Genomic DNA, 19313 nt, shown 5'->3' with positions numbered 1-19313 from the left:
CATTTTAATTTGCTTAGAGAATTGGTTGGCAATTACATTTAGAAAGTGTAGAACTTTTTTGCCCTGGGTTTCCAGTTTCTGAAGCTCAGGTAGCAGTTCCACTGTGGATCTTTTTCCCTGAGAGCCCAAAATTAATCCAAGAAGATCAGCTCTTAAATATTTTGGAAAGATAATAGAGCAGACAACTCAACTGATGACCTTTAATAAAATGAAAATAGTAGGTCTAGCAAGAATAAGAATGCAACTAATTTGTGTATAAGGAATCTTTTTTTTTTTTGCCATGATAAGGCTGTTTGTTCACTTTTATGATTGCATTTGTGGTTCTGTGTACAAGCTGATCTGGAACAGCAGGACAGTATCCAACTCCAGAAGAAAAATTAAAGGTGAACGGGAACTATTTACTCAATTAAACTCAATAAATCATATGTAGTTTACTGGAGCGTTCCTCCTACTAGAGGTCGGGATCTGTGGAGAATTGGAGAAGGGAGGATTGAAATTGTAGCAACGAACTACAGACCTCAGCTGTAAATTAAATGAAAGGAGTAAATTGGCTTTCTCCACATTCTAGTCTATCCCCATAGGTCTTCTTTTCTCCCTGAATTTAAAAATGTACTACAGAACAAAGTTGTTGATGAGCAGTTTTTTTTTTTTCATTTTGATATAGGAGGAATCTCATTGCTGGCCACTAAGTAATGAAGTCATTGGCTATGGCAATGAAAAGAAAACATAAATATAGATATAGACAACACATATGCATATACAAGTGAATATATCTATATCTATAGCCACATATATACAATTCTTGATTTCTGTAAATTCGGATTATGCAAATTCTACTGCTGTATGGAAGGGCAGCAAGATCCCTGCCCTCCCCCCACCACACACACACATACCTTGGGCTTGGAGTAGAAGGGGTGGCAGCACCCTAGGCACTGAAAAATTTGGGCTGTGGGGAGCATAGAGCCCCTGAGGGGGCAAGGTCATGCGGAGCTCCCCAGGGGAGAAGGTCTGCAGAATGGGTCTAGGTTTACTTATGGTGGGAACTATCTCCCTATATGTATATATACACACATACATACACATATATGTATATATATACATATGTACATATATGTACGCACACACTCCCTGGCCTCCAGGTCTGTGCATTCCCCATCTGCTTCTGCAGTGACAGTGGTAGAATGGCAAGAGAGGTGCATAAGATGCTAAAAATCACAATTTTTAGAAACTTTTGAACATTTTAAAAGTTTTAAGACAGTTTTAATCATTGATTTGACTGGTAACCCAGCTCACAAATGCAAGATACCTTGTCCAACAACCAATGAGTTGACTACTGGAGGAAGTTGTTTCTCAATTGAAGGAGTCTTGCAGGTTCTCTTTAGATAAAGGAATTGTGATTCTGTAATTCTTTGTGAATTGTCAGAATTGGTTTTATCATCCATCAAAAATGTATAAAAAAAATGACATTTCATGTAACATTTGTCATTTAATGGAACATTACAGGGCTTTATGATAATCATAAGCAAAAAAAAAACCACCTTGAAATTAGTTTCGGCTAATAAATGTTGGTTCATCTGCTGAAGAAGACAAACAAAGAAATCAGTTCTACAAAAAAATTCAATAAGATTCTTCAAATTGTATCAAGGTATACTTTAATACTTGGTGCACTTAGGAGAAAACAAAAATACATTGGAAAATAAGCCTCAGGAAAACAGGAAAACAAAAAAGACTTATAGACTATACTACACTAGATTGCATAACAGCATCGCACTTATACAGAGTATCCCGAAGGTTTTACTACAGCTTTAAGTTTTAATATATAATTTAATGTGCTAAAACTTTGGGGTCATCCTGTAGATAGTGAATATTTTCTTCAGAAAATGAAAGATGCTAGACATTGAAAGCACTAGATACTTTGATACTTCAATGGATCTTAAATCTCATCCATGTGGGTACTTCCTCCTGTGCTCCTGCAATGTAGATTTCACTTCATCCATGCCTGGAAATCTTTTTCTAGTTTTGTCCATGTTGTCCCATAAACCTTCCATGAGGGACCCACCAAAGTACTGAGGGGGTGTATTAGGAGTTGTCTTTTTCTACATCGGTACTAGAGTTGTAGATGAGCTGTCCCTCTCAATGCATGGCCAGCCCATCTTTCAAAGTCATACACCAGTCATCCTTTATATATTATGTTGTAGGTTACCCACATTTACCATGTGCCCCTCTTTTGCTGAATGACTTGCATCTTTAATTGGATTCAATTCAATTAGACAAATATATGGTCTCCTGAGACTACGGTATTCCATGACTCACAGACATACAACATCCTCTGAAAGAATATTGGTGTTAGGAAAGGAGGACTTTTGTTTTAGGGATCATTGAAAACACTACACAATTCCTCACAATTTCCCACTAGTCTATTCTTGTTGAGCTTTGGACCCAGCTTATTGTCCATGCACGGCATCTGTCCCAGACATATGTACTGATAGATTAGTTTTGGAAGAATTTGTCCATCCAATTGTAGATCATCATTGGGACAATAGACATTCTTCATCCATATGGTTTTTCCCATGGAGACAGTTAAGCTGAACTCTTTTGAATTATTGTGGATATTATTTGGGAGACTATACAATGAAAAAATGACACCCTGAATAACATTACCAAAAAATGAAATGAATTATGTCTCAACAGACAGGAAATAACTAGTTATTGATGTGGTAGACTTTTCTGATTCAGCTGTCTGTGCAGAGTCAGATCACTGACTTGTTGGCTCAAAGAGATAAAAGTCAACACCAAAACTGGAAAAAAAGGGTAAAGAGCATGCACTTAAAATAAGCTCAAATCTGATTTATCTGAATAAGAAATTAACATAAGAAACTGGGAAATGAATGATGAAAGATATCACCATTTCCTATGGAAATTTAACAGAAATAAAGCAACTGCCAAAATGAGAAGTCCAAAAGAGCCTAGTAACATCTTCAGGCAGCAAACACTTAAATTTCTTGCTAAATGGTAAGACAGGGTAGCAAAGAGTAACACCAGAATAAATTATAAATTCATTTACGAAGTGTAACTGAGGAGTATGGTGGGAGATTTATGAGTAGTATTCCCTCATAAAACAGTGAGGCACTAGAACGTGAAATTGTTTGGCTATTTAGGAGGAATATAGTTGGGGGCAGTATTTGGAATATGTCTGTTTTATCAAAACAAAATGTATCAATGCATTTTTAATAGGAGAAATGGAAAGCAAAACAAATGTGCAGACATCTTGGCTTAAGACTCAGTTACACCAAATTAGTCAGAGAGCATTAAAAGATGAAACAGGAAGGAGGAAGCATGCAAAAAATGGAAAAGATCTGGTGACATGTAACATGAGATTCTTGTGTTCCCCCCTTCCCCAGCCCAGGCTGAAGCCCAGGTGCCCTGTGTTTTCACCCCTCCCTCAAAGTTCTTTGCTACTGTCCTAAGAAAGTTGGGAAGAGGGTCTCTTGTTTCTGCCAGTGGCTCAAGCCCTCACTGATTTTTTTCCCTCAATTTTAGGAGTCCAATCACCACAGTTCTATTTATCCACTTAACAGTCAAATTAGCTTTTACAAAGAAATATTTGCTTCAAAGGTATAGGAGGAACAAACATAGCTCTGACATACCACTCCCCCGTACCCAAAACTGTCTTTTTCTTTTGTACTCTCAAATATTCAAATGAACCCATTATCTCATCAATATGGGCATTCCCTCCAATGATACAGATCACAGCTCATTTCTTCCTGCCTATTTTGTGCTACTTTTGTCCATTTCCTCCTGGAAATTTGACAGACAGCTGCCAAAGCCATTTTTAGAAAGTTTAGGTCTGTCCATGTCACCACCCCTACTCAGTAAACTACAGTGGCTCTCTCTTACCTCTAAGTTCAAATATAAAATGTTACATTTGCCATTTAAAGCTTTTTACTACCTGACCCCTCCCTACCTTTCGAGTCTTCTCAGACTTTATTCCCCTTCTTCAAGTCTACAAGCTAGCCAAATGACCTGCTTGCTCTTCTTCACCCATGACTCTCCTGCTCCCATCTGTAGGCTTTTGCACTGCCTATTTCCCATGCTTCAAATCTCTCCCTCTTTTAAAATGCCTGGCTTCCTTTAAAACTCAGCTCAATTGTATGACAGAGATTCACAATTTTACATATGGAATCCCACTCCTAGGCAAGCTTGGTGTACCCTTCAAAAGAATCCTGTAACATTGCATACGTGTAGGGGGACTGGGGAAGAGAAGTAGAGGAGAGAAATGAGGCAAGAAAGAAAAGGTAGGGACTTTGAATGGCAAATGGAAGGCCCCTGGGCATATGGGGAGAAGCTGACACTCCAAAATGACGACAAATTCCTAGTACCTGCAAGCCCAGAGACTGCTAAGAATGGATTCATAGTATGTGATCTTTCTTTCCCCAGTTGAGCTGAGATTTCATCTTACTCCAGGCTCCAGATTCTGAGTCTTGTGTGTTCTATCATCTAAACTAATCTATATGACTTCCTTGACTACAATTTTATTTCTTGCTTTGATCAATGTTTGCTCGCTCTCTGTGATTGTCTTTTGTATTGTAAGGATATGGTGAGAGAAGTTAAGCATGTCAAGATTAAATAAACTGTTAAACTCCTTGCCTGGGCATAACTACTACCTACCCCAAATGACCAGAAAAAATACTTTTATTTTGAATCCCTCCAAAACAAAATTATACCCTAGAAATATCTGAAGTGCATTAGATAGATATAATTCTAGCCCCAAAGCCCTCTGACAGATAGGGGGGAAAGGAGTGATTTCCCAACCATAATCATTGTCTTACGCTCTACAATGGTAGAACCACAATCTCTCCCATTAGAAAGTAAGCTCCTTGAAGTTAGGGACGGACTAATTTCTTTTGTATTCCTAGAGCTGATCACAGAACTGGTATATAGTAAGTGCTTAATGCATGCTTGTGGATTGATTGACTGAGTGAAATGAGAATACTGTAGTAAATGAAATCGTGGGGGAAAAAGTTGGGCTTTAACTTTCTATCTTGACAATGTGCCTCTTACTTTGTCATTCAGTCATTTCAGTTGTGTCCAATCCTTCATGACTCCATTTGGGGTTTTCTTGGCAGAGATACTGGAATGGTTTGTCATTTCCTTCTCCAGCTCATTTTACAGATGAGGAAAGTAAGGCAAAGAGGGTTAAGTGACTTGCCCAGGGTCACACAGTTACTAAGTATCTGAGACCAGATTTGACCTCAGGTCTTCCTGACTCCAGACCTGGCATTCTATCTACTGTACCACCTAGCTGCCCCTTCCTTGTATGTTACACAATAATAACAGCTAATCTTTATATAGACCTTTAAGATGTATAAAGTGCTTTATGCATTCTCACTTGATTCTCACAATCTTGTGAGGTCATTGCTATTATTGTCCCCATTTTATAGATGGGAAAATTGAGGCCCATAGAGATTAAGTGATTTGTCCAGGGCCACATAATTAGTTGATTATTGAGGCAGGCTTTAAACAAATCTTGACTGCAAGTCCAAAACTCTATCCTTTGAACCACTTAGCTGCCCTTACAAGGTTTCCTAGTCAAATGTTCTATCAACTTAAAAGATAATTGATGTTTTTAAAAGCCCTCTTCCCAAAATAGAAAGTAGATTTCTATTTCTGTGAAACTCAAACCAAGAAAAAAAAAAGAAAACCTTTTCAATGTAAGGTCATCAACTTATATTATCTCATTCCATCTACTTTTAATCACCCAAGACTCTTTCCTTTAAGCATTCTATATCAGTTCTCTTAATGGAGAATGTGAAGTGTTCTGAGTGGTGTGCTCTAAATTCAAGAGATGGACTATGTTAATTTTCTATCATAGCTATAATTCTTTATACAGAAAAGTATATATTTTCTATCAGAGAATTCAAGAATTTGTAAAACTATGTTCCACCTGAAAGGTTTTTTAAAATTATATTTTAGTCATAAGACATAAAGGAATTCTGGAAGAAGTCTTTTCTCAGGTTTCAGTTGCATGTAACTACATCACTAGCAGAAAAGCCTTAGAACCATTCCTGGGCACAGAAGCTAGGCAAAGGCCAGCTCCAGTCTATATTCTCTGAGGTGGCCAAGTGCCTCCTTATTGACTTATTGAAGCCTTATGGTGATTTGTTTAGCCCTGGTGAGGTCTGCTAAAGATGTGGAAGGAGTTTAAAGGAACTGACCCATACTATCCTATCAGGAGAGCTTAAAAGACTTTCCACTGGAAGGGTGACATTTGAGTTTGAAGGGAAAAAAGACATCAACATGAAGGACCCTTTTGTGGCCCATCAGGCCTGTGGCTGTAGACTTGCTGGAGCTAGAAATGTGTTGATTAATCCTAAGCATACTGGCCGGACAGTCTCATAAAGAGTGATAATACTCTCTTTGGGGAAGAAGCTCAAGCAATAAAAGACAACCCCAATAGATGGCAATGAGACAAAACTGGCCACTGCACGTGGAGGCTCAAGAGTTGCTTCAGTTTGGGCACGCTTCTAGGATCGTGAGTAGCCAAGGAATCATTCTCTCTCCCAACAGCAGCAGGTCAATCTGTGAAAGACTGCAACCTTTCTCTCCAGCTGCCATGTAGCTAGGGCCAGAAACCCTGCCCTGAAGATTTAACCCTTTAACATGGATGCCCTGGGGCCCCACTGGTCCGATTGAGAAGTTCCTCCAGGGATCCACTGTTTCAGGCAGGTTCTAGTCATACTGTACTTGAATCCCCCTGCCATCTTTTTGCCAATTGCCTTTCCTCTATTCCCCAGCAGCAGTTTGACAGCTCTGGAACCAAAATCAAATCAACATTGCAATTCCTTCTGGAAAGAATGTATTGATCTATTTTCCTATGACTCCACTCACCAATTCAATTCAATTCAATAAATATTTATTAAATGCCTACTGTGTGCCAGTCACTGGGCTAAGCACTGACAGGACAAATAAGAAAAAGAAAGGCAACCTTTGCTTTCAAGGAACTTGCAATCGAATGGGCGGGGGGAATAACATGCAAAAGGAATGTGGAAAGGGGGTGGAAGGACACCAGGAGAAAGGCCAACTCAGCAACTTTCCAAACCAAAATATCCTTTCACCATTACCATTTCTATAAGCAGTCTCCCCTTATTAGAATGTGAAGTTCTTAAAGATAAAGACTATCTTTTTCTTTTAGCATTCCAATGCTTAGTAAAACCATTGATGCAAAGTAAGAATGATTTTTCATTCATTCTTACACCATTTACTTGTTTATTCTGTCCTAAAGTTTGCTCTTTGAGATAGAGAGAAGGTGGATTTTTGCTGACTGAAATTTTTTTTTAAGTTTTACTATTTGATTTATGGTTTCTGGTCCTAGATGATGCCCTAGATTGGAGTTCAATCCATAGTTTAAAAACTATGTGTAAGGGGGAGGGGATGTTGGTCCTCAGGGGCCTCAAAATCACTATTGTGAATATGAGTTGAGATTAGTGGTCCCAGAGGGAATGCTTCTGTGATTTACCCCCCAAAATACTACCATAACAAATTTAGAGCATTAAAGAATTCCAGAGTCATGTGTAGTAGACAGCTCTGTGCTCCAGGACTAGTTTATTCTCAAAGCTAAAAGAATAGTTAGTTCTTTTAGAGAACTGCATTTAGATAGGTCAGGCCATCCATTCATGCAAAGTTCATTCATACATTGTGTAATTTTTATTTTACCTAATTATAAAAGAGATCCAATTCAAATCTTATTATGAGGCAGGGGGGAAGTAACTTCACAATAGGCACATTCCTTTACCTATTGTGTTTTATTGACTGTCTTTTTTTCTATGGTAACTGTCCCAAAACCTTATGCTTTCTTCCCAGATCCTCTCTTCCTTAAACACATAGAACACAGTTTGACCTGCTACTTCACTAAAAAGATTGAAACCATCTGACATGAACTTCCCTCTACTTCTTCAAATTTCTCAATATCATCACCTGCTCTCTCATCCTTTTTTTCTGCCTCAGAGGAAGAAAGGTCCCTATTCCTTGCTAAGGCTATTTCCTTTAACTATTTAATACTATTTCATATAACTTTAATATTATTTGAATTACTTCCACTCTCTTCTTCACTCATACTCCAAGTCATCCTTCATATTATGACTAGAAATCATCTTCATACATAGATGTTACTCCTCAGCTCAAAACCCTTTAATGGCTCCCTATGGCCAATCAAACATATATTATACCCTCTGTTACATTATAAGCTCCAAGGATCATGTCATATTAATTTTGTCTCTTATATAGTACCAAGCACAGCACTGCATATAGTAGCCAATTGACAAATGGTTATTAAATTGAATAGATTGCATGGAGAAGAGTAAACTATTATAAGGATACCCTTGAATTGCTTTAATGAGGAGAATGATAGAATGTCTCCCTACACCTCTCCCACCAACATAACTAAACACAAAGAGGATATGTTTGGCAATTCCATGTTACTGGAGCTTCTCTGAGTTGATAGCAATGAATACTCTGGTGTTCCCTCAGGCAACTTCTATGCAAGTATGACATGGGTCCCCACGTGAAACCCTTTGTTTGTGGCTAGCATACTTCCTTAAGCCTGCAGGAAAGTAGTGTGTCACTTGTGTTAATTATCCAGCAAGGAAGTTGATTGTAAAGTTAGCTAAGTGTGATATTTATTTTATCCACCAAGTGGTACCCTACTTGAGATACCAGACCTGATTTCCCAGCAGACAGAGTGGTCAGGGAAGCCACATTTTGTGAAGAAGTTGAATGAACAAATGAATGAAAGGCATTTATTAAGCTAAAGTAGTGGACATATAAAAAGAAAAACAGAGGGGCAGTTAGGTGGTGCAGTGGATAGAGCACTGACCCTGGAGTCAAGAGTACATGAGTTCAAATCTAACCTCAGACACGGTACTTACTAGCTGTGTGACCCTGGCAAGTCACTTAACCCCATTGCCTAACAAAAAAAAAAAAGAAAAACAGGGTAATTCCTCTTCTCAAGGAGTTCATATTATAAAGGGAGGGTTGGCATCTGAATTAGGCTTTAAAGTAAGAGAAATATTTTAGCAGGTAAAGGTGAACAGGAAGACCATTCCAGGCATAGGGAACAGCCTACACAAATACATAAAGGCAGGATGAGATCAGCAAACAGGTAGCAATCCAGTCTAGCTGAAACACAGAAGGCATTATTTTGTCAGGATTCAAAGGAATAGATTAGATAGGAAGAGACAAGAGGCAGAGAAACCAGTTAGGAGACTATTGCAATAGTCCAGGTGAAGTAGTAATAAAGACCTCAACTAAAGTGATATGAGTAGGGGTGTAAAGGAGGAGATGGATGCCAGAGCAATTGTGCAGATAAAATCAACAGGACTTGATAAGTGACTGGACAAGCAAGTCAAGAAGCGAATCTGGGAAGGGCACAGCAGGTAGGTACTAATAATGCCCCTTCCTAGCACCAAAAATAACAATTCTTCACATTTCTGTAGTGCTTGACAGTTTACTGAGAACTTTCCTATAAGTTCTAGTAATTAAAATAGGAAATGCTCTTAAAGGTATGAGACTTTTGTCTGTTTTTCTTTCATTAGTTTTCCAGTATCCTGTGGTTTACCCCGATCCAAACACACCCTTAAAAAAGCATCGATGAGGACACATTCTTTCTCTTTGCAATCTTCAGCTTCATTTTGTAATCTTGTTTCTGGAAGGAACCTGTCTAACAAGAAATGTTTCTAAGTAGAGTGTTGTTACAACATGCACTTTGACAAAGGAGTTTGAACTAGGTAGAAGTAAATAGCTTTACAGAACTGAATACTTTTATTTTTTAAAAGTTATGCTGATATGCAGTATATTCCATTGTTCAGTGTCTGCTCCTTTGGATAATATCAATAAGTTCAATGACTTTCCAGTAGTTTCTCATTTCCTTAAGGAAACCACAGTTTGACTAGGAAATTCATCATAAGTCATTCCTACTCCTTGTACTGATAGAATTTAAAAGCTCTCATTTTCAAAATACATTAGAAACAAATAAGCAAAATTCCCTGTAGTTCAGGAATAATATAAAAAGAAAGTAAATATTTTAAACACTGTTTATTGATTCTTTTAAAAATATTATTGATACTTCTCACTAACCTCCCATTAAATCTTCCCTTCAAACAAAGTACAGTTAGGCAAAGCAAACTAACACATTAATCAACTGTCATTATATGCCTCATTTCGTACCCTTAGTCCACCAAATCTCTACCACGAGAAGGGAGGTATGTTTCTGCACCAGTCCTCCTGAGTCAAGATTGGACATTGCACTGATATGAATTTATTGTCTTTAAATCAAATATTCTTTTAAAATTAATTTTTAAACAAAAATCTCCCCTCATTTTTTCCATCTCCCTATAAATTCCACCCTTGAAATTTAAAAAATCCAGAAAAACAAAATCCCTGTTACAAACATATAGAGTCCCCAAAACATATTCTCCCAATGATTACATCCAAAAAACATAGCCTCTGAATCTACCGCTTTTCTATCAGGAGGTGAGTAGCATGTTTTATCGTTAGTCTTTATCATTCATCATTATGGTTGACCATATGTTGATCAGTGTTCCTAAATATTTCAGTGTTGTCTTTTCAATATAGTTGTTATATAAATTGTTCTCCTGGTTCTACTTATTTCACTCTGCACCAGTTCATAAAAATTTTCCCTGGTTTCTGTGAAACTATTCCTTTCATTATTGCAGAATAGTCCATCACATTCATGTACTATAACTTGTTCAGCCATTCCCCATCTGATGAGCATCCCCTCAATTTCTAATTCTTTCATACCACTAAAAAGAACTTTTATAAATATTTTTGCTCATTTTTTTTCTTTGATCTCTTTGGGACATAATCCTAGTAATGGTATTGCTGGGTTAAAAGATATAGATTTTTAGGCAAAGTTCCAAATTGCTTTCCAGAATGGCTAGACCAATTCAAAGCTCCACCAACAATACATTATGTAACTGTTTCTCCAACAACCGCTGCGGGACTTGTCATTTTCCATTTTTGCCAACTTTGCCAATCTGATGAATGTGAGGTAGAAACTCAAGAGTTGCTTTAATTTGAATTTATCTAATTATTAGTAATTCAAATCATTTCTTTTATATGGTTATTGATTAGCTTGGATTTCTTCCTCTGAAAACTGTGTTCCTATTCTTTGATCTTTTATCAATTGGTGAATAGCTCTTATTCTTAAAAATTTGAATCAGCTAAATGTGTGTGTGTATATATATATATATGCATATATATGTGTGTGTATATATATACATATTTTCTATACATATGATATATATATAATAAATGAGAACTTTATCAGAGGAACTTGTTTCAGAGATTCCCCCCCCCCCATTTACCTGTTTCTCTGCTCCTTTTAGCTACATTGGTTTTGTTTCTGCAAAAAACTTTTATTTTTACATAATCAAAATTGTCCATTTTCCTCTTCTCTCTTATTTGCTCATGAATTTTTTTCCCCATCCATGGATTTGACAGGTAATTTCTTGCTCCTCTAATTTATTTATGATGTCTCCTTTATGTCTAAGTCATGCATCCATTTGGAGCTTATCTTAGTATATGGTGTGAAAGTTGATCTTTACCTAATTTCTGCCAGACTGCTTTACAGTTTTCCCAACAGTTTTTGCCATAGTAAGTTCTTGCCCCAATAGCTGGGATCTTTGGGTTTATCAAACACTAGATTTTTTTGTTCATTTGCTTTTATATAGTGCTTACCTAATCTGTTTCACATGTCAACCTCTCTATGTCTTAATCAGTACCAAATTGTTTAATGATTACTGTTTTGTAGTATACTTGCAGATCTAATATGTACTGGTAGGCACCCTTCCTTTCCGTGTTTTTTTCATTATTTCCTTTGAGTTTTTTTTTTTACCTTTTTTTCTTTCAAGCAAACTTTGTTGTTATTTTTCTAGCTCTATAAAGCAATCCTTTAGTAGTCTGATGAATAAGTAAATTAATTTAGGAAGTATTGTCATTTTCACTATATTGGCTCAACCTACCCACGAGCAATTAATATTTTCCCAATTACTTCAGAGGATTTTATTTGTGTAAAGAGTGTTTTGTTATCATCTTCATCTACTTCCTCAGTGTAACTTGGCAGATTAAACATTCATTTTTTTTGGCTAGGCAATGGGGTTAAGTGAGTGACTGGGCCAGGGTCACACAGCTAGTAAGTGTTATGTGTTTGAGGCTGGATTTGAACTCAGGTCCTCCTGAATCCAGGGCCGGTGCTCTATCCACTGAGCCACCTACCTGCCCCCATTTTTAATTAAGAGTATTTCATTTAATAATTTTGAGCTGTTTTGTGATTATTCTTAGGGACTAAGGTCCTTTTTTTCTCTCTCCAAGAATTACACATATAAGTTGCTATACAATCTTTTATTCCAAGGTAAAATATTTGAAAAGTGAAAAAACTCCAGTTGGTCAGCATATACAGTTACAGAAAATGGATAGCCATCCTGAGCTATTATAAGCCAACAAGCCATCAAAACTTCTAGGATATATTCTAATTTTAGAAGGAAAAAAAATTATGGGAGCATAGGATTTAGAGAAGGATCTGAGTTCAAATCCACCCTCAGACACATTCTGGCCTAGGCAAATCATGTAACCCCTGTTTGCTTTAGTTTAAGTGGGAACCTTAGAGATCAGCCTAGTCAAAGCTTTTCATTTCCTAGAGGAGGATACAGAGATCCAGTGGGAAGTATCTGATCCAAGGTCACACAAATAGCAAATAGCAGAGCCAGGATTCAAAAACAGTTCCTCTGACTCCAAATCCAGTAATTTGTAGCAAGATCAAGAGACCCCAACACTTGTTTTCAGCTGTAGATCATGTAAATTTTTTCCTCCTTTGTCCAGATGCAGACTCTAGGAGGTATGGGGAAAGTGGAGAAAGTTTTGGTCTAGTAGTCAGAAGACCTAAGTTCCTCTTTAAGCTTTGCTACCTACTTCCTATATGACTTTTAGAGATTTTAGTTGTCACGGTTGGGGAGAGGGGGAGGGATTTAAAGAGATTCTGGTGCAATCCTTTCACTTTACAGAGGAGGCCCCACCCAAAGAGGTACAGTGCATTTCCCAAGGACACATGGGGAATAAGTAGAAAAAGTAGATTTCAAACCCAGGTCTTCTGATTACAAACCATGGGCTCTTTTCATCTCACTATGAATCTCTAAGGTACCTTTTTGCTCTAAAATTCTATGCCTCATATATCATTATTATAAGTCTGCTACTCTCTCAAAAAGCATTTTTTAAATGTTTGATTTTTGAAAATCATCTTTTTTAGGTCTTTTCTATCACTAAACCTATAATCTAAGGTAGATAATGTAAATATTATTATGTTCATTTTATAGGTGAGGAAACTAAAAGGGGAAACAAGGGGAGAAAATATTTATTAAATGCTTACTATGTGCCACATGCTTTACAAATATTATCTCATTTGATTCTTACAACAATCCTGGGGATGATAGGTGCCATTTTAATTCCCCATTTTACAGTTGGGGAAACTAAAGCAAACAGGAGTTACATGATTTGCCCAGGCCAGAATGTGTCTGAGGATAGATTTGAACTCAGATCCTTCTTTGACTCCAGGCCCAGAGTTCTATCCACTGCACCACCTAGTTACCACGAAAGATATGTATGCAGTATGAGAGGTTAAATAACCTGCCCGTGTTCACACACCACAGAATTTGAATCCAGATTCCAAAAATGGGGAGATAAATATATTCCCTATGCTGTTGTTGTTGCTGTTGTTGTCTTTGTTGTTTGTCCATTCGGGGCCACCTCCTATGCTGCAGAGTGGAGCAAAGACTCAGGCCCAGCTGGGATAGATACATGGAAAGGGGAAGCCCCAATGAAGGTGGCCTTGGGTTCCCTGATATTTGGAAGTTGTACCACAGGGAGAGAGATAAAGGATGAGAACTAAGCAATGTGTTGGTGGTGAGGAGATCTGCCACTCAATTACCTCCAAACTGGAGGGAAATTCATTTTCAGGATGAACTCTAGGCAGCATTGTCATCTGAGCAGGGGCATCAAGAAGGAATTCTGGCATTCTGGTCTTGATTCTGACCCACAATAAAGAACTGGAGAGTGAAATGGGAATCACAGGTGCATGGGCAGAAAGTTACTATATCATCTTGGAACAGAACTGTTAGAATCCAACCTGTCTCTTAGACTATAGGGAAATGGATTTCAAAAATAGGGATGAATCCATGGCCAGAAACTCTAAAAGGGAAATTGGCTCAAAAGGTGTGGGAGTTTCACAATTAGGACATTTTAATGTCTCAATTTTGAGTAATCTTGAAGAGAAAGAAAAAAGAGAAGCATGTAAAAAGACCCTAGAACTTTAGAGAAGCTTTTCCTGATCCCCAAAGTTGCTAATGCCTTCCCTCAAAATCATCTCATGATTATTTTGCATATACTTATGTGTGTACATACTATCTCTCCTGATAGAATATATACCTGGAACTTAGCACAGTGCTTGGCACATAGTAGCTGCCTAATAAATGCTTGTGGGTGGGCAGACTGTATGACCGATTGCTCTAACCTAACCTGTACCTGAACAGAAATCTCACCTACAACTCCCCCAAGAAATACTTTGCATCATTGTTCAGTGGAAAAAGCACTGTATTTGGAAACAAAGAACTTGGGTTTGAATCCTGCCTCTGCCATTTTCTACCCGGGTGACCTTGGGCAGGTTGCTTATCCTCTCTGGGCCACAGTTGTTTCACATATAAAATAAGGAGTTGAGTTCAAATCCAGCCTCGGACATTTATTAACTGTGTGACTTGCTTACCTCAGTTTCCTCATCTGTAAAATGGGCTGGAGAAGGAAATACCAAACCACTCCAGTATCTTTGCCAAGAAAACCCCAAATAGGGTCACAAAGAGTTGGATATGATTGAGACAACTGAACAACGACAAAATGGGGAGATTCAAATATATTGGCACTAAAGCCCTTTCTCTGAATCTATGATCTTATGACCATACAGCTTTTTCCTTGAAAACTTTGAGTGAAGAGTATACAAATATACACCATTCTACTTTTTGAAAACCCTAGTTGTTAAATTTTTCCTCACATCAAGCCTAAATTTGCTGCTTTGCGCTTTCCAGGCATTGCTCCTAGCCTTAGGCTTCTCATTTTAGAGATGGAAAACCAAGGGCCAAAGAGATTAAGTGAATTTCCAAGTTCACATAGGTAACAGGACCAGAATATTAGCTCAGTTCCTCCTAACTTTAAAACTAGTTCTCTTCACTACACTACAATATGAAATACATCTTAGTTAAAATAGTATGTGCTGGAATTATGCAAGAGTTGCAAACGTATACATACCCTTTGACTCATTACTGGGACTAAACCCTAAGAAAGTTATTAATAGGACAATAAAGACACATCTATGCAAAAATATTTCTCACAGCACCATTTGTTATACTGAAAAAGAAAGCAAAACAAAGAACCAAACAAGGTGTCCAATGACTGAGGAATGGCAGAACAAATTCTTGTATAGGTTGTGATGAACTATTATTGTGCCATAAAATGATGATTATAAAGAATTCAAAGAAATATGGAAAGATTTATATGAAGTAGCACAGTAAGAAAGCAGAACCAAAATATTATACATGCTGACCACAGCTATGTAAGTAATGACAAAGATAAAGAACATTAATCCGTGCTAAATAGACTAGAGAAGTTAGGATCACAAAACAAGGCCAATGTGAGTGCTAATGTGTTTTAAAAAATCAATATACATATTTTGGGAACTGGGATTAATAACTAGTGAATAATAGGTTTATAGACATACATATAATCATTTTACTATCTATTTCATTTTTAAAATTTTTCCTATTTTCTTTTCTTTTCTTTTTCATTATATATTTCTTTAAGTGGTTCAATCTATTGAGTTTGATGAGTTTAAAGGAAGATAAACTTTTGTTTGAGACTTTATATATTCCCATGGAGAGTATGGACATATCCATTGACATTTTATTGAGAAGACTGAGGCTATGTCCTTAAATTTCCATGGATTAGGGATAATTTGGGTGGCTCCCATCTCTGTGAGTTGCAATTAGGATTAAAAAGGATCATTTGGGTATCAACCAGAACTAAAGAGTACCAAAGTAGCAACAGCAAGTTGGGTCTTTAACCAAGGCAAGGGAATTGTAATTTGGAACACTGGAACATTCTTTTCAATGCATCAAACTGCATCTCTAAAAGAGAAATAAGAAATAAATCCATTCTCTTGAGGATCCTACATTGAGAGAAGGGTGAAGGGGAAAAAGGTGTAAGAGGTACACATTAATAAGTAATATAACATAAACATAAGTGGCTAAGAGGTGAGGATCTAGGATGTTGTGATGAAGGAGGTTACATTTGAGCTGTATTTTGAAGGATGAGTAGGTTTTAGGCCTGAGGAGATGTTAGAGAAGAGGAAAGACATTCATTCTGTGAGTAGTAATAGGTACAGAACAAATGCAAACAAAATGACATTTTACTCCTAATACAGAAAGCAGAAAATACATATTTTTGGCTACATAGATATTTAGGGGGTGGGTGGTGTCAGTCAGTATTAAATTAAGATAGAAAAGAGATTCACTTTCCCAATAACTATCATCCTTACACCTTAATTTATCAGTAGCTAGAACAGAAATGTAAGAATGCAGAAAATTATTTTTACTCTTTAAATAGAATAGTTGTGTCCAATGAACAAAATAATTTTCAATTATCTGTCTAATCCAGAATCGCACACAGAAAATTAAATTATCCAACCTACCAGTCCACATGCACACATGCACACATACTCATACCCGCCCCCCCCCCAAAAAAACCTTGCTATTGATGGAAAATACAACCTTTTCCAGTGGGAACTTTCCACCATCAACTTTACACAATCCACTCAGTTTTCAAGATTGCCGTTTAGAATATTACTCCTTCACTAAGTAGATACAGCTCTGTATTCTAAATGTGCTTTTGAAACATGTGCCGAGGTTTTTGAAATGATGAGGCTGCATCATTGAGAGGAAGTCAGGCCTCAGAGAACACAAGACTTCATTTGTCCAGAGGAAAAGAATCTATATGAACAAAAATCAGCAGCTCTTTTTGTAGTGGCAAGGACTTGGAAAATGATGGGGTGTCTTTGTTTTGTTGTTGTTGTTCATCCTTAGTTTTCAAAGAGGACCAATGACATCAGGAGGGTGATGTGTTGACTTGTGACTGAACTGAATTTAAGTGAGGCAGAGCTGTGCAATGTCATCAGCCTCACTATCTCCTTCAGAGTCATCAGAGTCCAATGGTAACACATAAGTCAAGACTGGCAATGGCCCTGACAGGGTGTCTATCAGTTGGAGGAATGGGTGAACAAGTTATGCATATGAATTCAGTAGAATACTATTATACTGTTAGAAATTATGAAGTGTATGATTTCAGAGAAATGTGGACTTATATGAACTGATGAAAAATGAAGTGAGCAGAACTAGAACAATTTGTACAATAACAATAATAGTATAAAGACCTATTTGAAAATATTTGATAAAATTTTGATAAGAAAGTTTGATAAAGACCTAAGCTTTGAAAGACTTATGAATTCTGATCAACATAATGACCATCCACAACTCCAGAGGACTCATGATGAAACATGTAACCCATCTCCAGATAAAGAAGTGATGGGACTCAGAGTACAGATTGAGGCATCTTTTAAATTTCAATATTGTATTTCAAATAATTGACAATTATTGCAATTGACAATCATTTGTTGTATTTTATTGATAATTATATTTAATGGATGAATTAATAAACGAATTAATGAGTGAATGAATGAAAAGCTAGTGTGCAAGTACTGTGCCTCGTCCTAGGGATACAAATAGAAAAACAGGTCTCTGCTCTCTAGGAACTCACATTCTAATGGTCTGTGTAAGCAACATAATTTGTTTCCTTATTTCCTTATTATATTTTAAGCATTTAAAAGCGTCATTATGAGAAAGAAAGAAAAAAAAGCTGAAGAGGCCCCGCTTTTGCCCAAGTGCAAAAAGACCTTTGGATGAAAAAGACTGGGAAAAGCCATTGGATGAAGTGAAATGACGCCACGCAGGAAGTGTGCTTGGATTGGTTGAAGAGATCGGCTCCCGCCCCGCGGATTTTGTATAAAAAATCTCGGAGACGTTCAGAGTTAGGGAGTCTGAGAGAAAATGGTGGTTTTTTTTTAGCCCTCTCTTTTCACACAAAACACCTGTCCAAACAACTCCCGAACGCTGCTAAAATAAAGCCGGCGACTGTGGCGCGGTTCTGTTCCAAGCCTCGCTATCCCTGACCACAGAAGGAGGCAGGCGCCTCCTCGTTTACGCCGCCTCCCGTCTGGTTCAGGGCTCGGTCCCCCGCCGTCCCGGGCTCGCGACGCACTCTCCTAGGGGTCGGGGGTCGCGAAGAAGCGGGCGGGGGGAGGGGAGAGGGACGTTGTTCGGTTGGTTGGTTTGTTTGTTTGTGGAGCCCGACCGCACCGGGGCTTGAGGGGTTCTGAGTCGAGCCCGAGAGCGGGGTGCGGAGCGTAGCCCCGACCCGAGCCGGAAACGCCGGGGCTGCTGTCGTCTCCGCTTCGCCGCCGCCGCCTCCGTGAGGCGGGGGAGCCGGGAGCGAGCAGCGGCGGCGGCAGCGAGAGAGAGAGAGAGGCCGGGAGAAAGAGGCAGCGACTCTGGAATAAATAAACAGGGTGGGATGTGGCGGAGCCTCTCTGGTATTCAGGAGAGAAGGGGCTTGGTGATGGAGAAAACGGCACACACGGGAAAGACAGAATAAGGACGAGAAGTCGCACCCACCCGCCCTTTAAGCCTTGTAGGGCGGGCGGAGAGCAGCCTCCATACCTGCACCAGGATGGCCGAGTGGTTAAGGCGTTGGACTTAAGATCCAATGGACATATGTCCGCGTGGGTTCGAACCCCACTCCTGGTATAAAGGTTTTTTTTGTCTTATAAATAATAATAAAAACATCCCCACAAAACCACAACGAAGATGGCACTCAGGTCCGCGTCCCTCCTCGTGGGCGGGGGCGGAGAAACGCCTGCCCCGGACACCCGGCCCCGTTTTCCCAGGGCCTGGCAGCCAGCCCGGTGCGAGGGCGGGGGAGGGAGAGACTCGCAAAGTGGCGCCTCGGACTAAGTCTCGCCGCGTGCCCGCTGGGGTCCGCCGGTGCTGCGGGGTTCCAGCGCGGCGAGCCCCCGGGCCAGCATCGGCGGCGGAGGCCGTGGCTTGGGGCTCGGTGCCGAGGCCGGGGAGCCCCGGAGGCGAGCGGGGCTT

The 19313-nt window shown here is 38.7% G+C and overlaps 1 non-coding gene across 1 annotated transcript; it reads left to right on the top strand.

The window, feature by feature from the left end:
- Positions 1-18885: 18885 nt before the first annotated feature.
- TRNAL-UAA lies at positions 18886-18968 on the top strand. Its single transcript has one exon. It is a non-coding gene; the product is annotated as a tRNA-Leu (tRNA).
- The last annotated feature ends 345 nt before the right edge of the window (positions 18969-19313 follow it).

The sequence above is a fragment of the Vombatus ursinus genome, unplaced genomic scaffold (genome assembly GCF_900497805.2).
Source record: "Vombatus ursinus unplaced genomic scaffold, bare-nosed wombat genome assembly UNPS02009132.1, whole genome shotgun sequence".
Lineage (NCBI taxonomy): Eukaryota > Metazoa > Chordata > Mammalia > Diprotodontia > Vombatidae > Vombatus > Vombatus ursinus.
Note: the sequence above shows the minus strand (reverse complement) of the source record. Positions and strands in the feature narration are given on the sequence as shown.